The sequence below is a fragment of the Sorex araneus genome, chromosome 9 (assembly GCF_027595985.1).
Source record: "Sorex araneus isolate mSorAra2 chromosome 9, mSorAra2.pri, whole genome shotgun sequence".
Taxonomy (NCBI): domain Eukaryota; kingdom Metazoa; phylum Chordata; class Mammalia; order Eulipotyphla; family Soricidae; genus Sorex; species Sorex araneus.
This window is the reverse complement of record NC_073310.1, coordinates 41,316,400-41,318,550: the sequence shown is the minus strand read 5'-3', so window position 1 is coordinate 41,318,550 and position 2,151 is coordinate 41,316,400. Positions and strand designations below refer to the sequence as shown.

At 42.0% G+C, this 2,151-nt stretch overlaps 1 pseudogene; it reads left to right on the top strand.

Annotated features, from left to right (window-relative positions):
* Positions 1 to 265: 265 nt before the first annotated feature.
* LOC101540103 (small nuclear ribonucleoprotein E-like) lies at positions 266 to 536 on the top strand (annotated as a pseudogene).
* The last annotated feature ends 1,615 nt before the right edge of the window (positions 537 to 2,151 follow it).

Genomic DNA, 2,151 nt, shown 5'->3' with positions numbered 1-2,151 from the left:
CAAGTCTTGGGTCTCCTTGATGCACTGAATTTAGTTCAGTATATCAAAGTATCTTTATAGTGTTGTACAACCATTGTCAATGTCCACTTCTAGAAAACATTGCATCTTGCAAACTGGAAATTGTACTATTAGACATGTATGGTCCACTTTCTCCTCCCCTCATGCCTGGAAACCATCGTTCCACATCATTCTGTCTCCAAGTTAGATTACTCTAGTTGCCTCCAAGCCAGTGTGCAGGACTGTGTGGCTTTTGTAAACTTCCATCATGGTATATCATGGCCAGGGCCAAAAAGTGCAAAAGATGATAGTGCAGCTCATAAACCTCATCTTCAGATATTAACAAAATAAATCTCAGAATCAAGTGTGGCTTTATGAGCCAGTGAATAGAGGGCAGCATTCTTGGTTTTGATGAGTATATGAACCTCATGTTAGATGGTATAGAAGAGCTACACTCAAAAACAAAGTCAAGAAAAGAACTGGGTCACATCATGCTGAAAGGATATAACACTACTATGCTCCAGAGTGTCTCTACCTAGAAATGATGGGTAAAGCGAGAAATCTTTGAGAACCTCTGCAGTTGTTTTCTTGGTGTTCTTTTTTTTTCTTTTCTTTTTATAAAGATGTTCACGGAGATCCAGAGCAGCCGCGCACGACACAGCCCCTCTGCTCCTTAAAGACTATGATCCGGGAGGGCTACTAACCCATTTTGGTACCCAGAGACTTATAGAAATGCATCTAGACTGTGAGCTGAGCCACGACCCCTTGCCGCCCAGGGAGGGGGAAGGATTTTCTCTCCCAACGCTTTCTTTCTACAGGGAAAATGGCAGCGGCAGCAGCACCAGCACCCATGTGGCGCCTGCCATTTTCTAGGACTCACAACCCAGAGGTACTTGCTTGGTGTGACATGGCGCGCAAGAGATCATGAGATGGGGGTGTTACCGGCATGCCCTCGGCCCAGATGAGATCTGGAGCAGCTGTGTACAACACAGCCCCTCTGCTCCTTAAAGACTATGATCCGGGAGGGCTACTAACCCATTTTGGCACCCAGAGACTTACAGAAATGCATCTAGACTGTAAACTGAGCTAAAACAACAGAAACCCAAAACCACACAGCCACTGTTGCAGCCACACAAGCTCCTAAATCTTCATTCTCAGCAATGGAAAACAAACTATCAAACGATGCCTTTTCAGCAGGCTTTATTGTTGGGGTAAAATTCCAAATGATAATAGTCAATTCTCTGTTGAAATATTGAATGTATCCAAAATATAGAGAGAATAAAGTGAAGATCATTGGCCACTCAGGTGCGGGGAGGTGTTGGGAGGGGATATATTGGGTTTCTTGGTCGGGGAACAGGTGCACTGGTGAAGGGATGGGGGTTTGATCATTATATGACTGAAACCTTGAACCTAAAGCTTTGTAACTTTTGTCACGATGATTCAATAAAATAAAAATTTTTTTAAAAAAGATGTTCACAATAATTTATTACATTTAATATTTCAACACCAATCCCACTACCATTACACCTTCCCACCATGATTATTTTTTTACCACCACGAGTGCCAAGCCTGCATAAAGTATGAGATGTTGCTTGGCCGCTAATGTGGCTGTGTGCTCCAGGAATTCTAAAATTTTAAACAGTGATAGAGGTGGAGTTAAGTTTTTTAATTGGCTGGTGATTTGGGGGTGAGGAGGCATCTCTGCAGCATGTTGCTATCTTCTGATATTTATCTGTGAGTCTCTTTTTAGGTGTTTCTTTGGGGAAAATAGTTTTAAAACATTTGGTTGGAGCTGGAGTGATAGCACAGTGGGTAGGGCATTTGCCTTGCACACAGCCAACCTGGGTTCAATTTCTAGCATCACATATAGTCCCCCGAGCACTGCCAGGAGTAATTTCTGAGTGCATGAGGCAGGGTAACCCCTGTGCATTGCTGGGTGTGACAAAATAAGCAAAAAAAATGGTCATATTTTTTGGATCACTGTTATGTTATTATCAAATTACAATAAATGCTGGGGGTATATTTTTAACTTTGAAAAAATAGACTACTCTAAGTATCACATTTAAGTGTAGTGTTATGGATAAGTATTTGGCCTTTTGTAGTCAGCATATTTCGTTTAGCTTAGTACCCGCAAGGTTCATCCATATTGAAGCA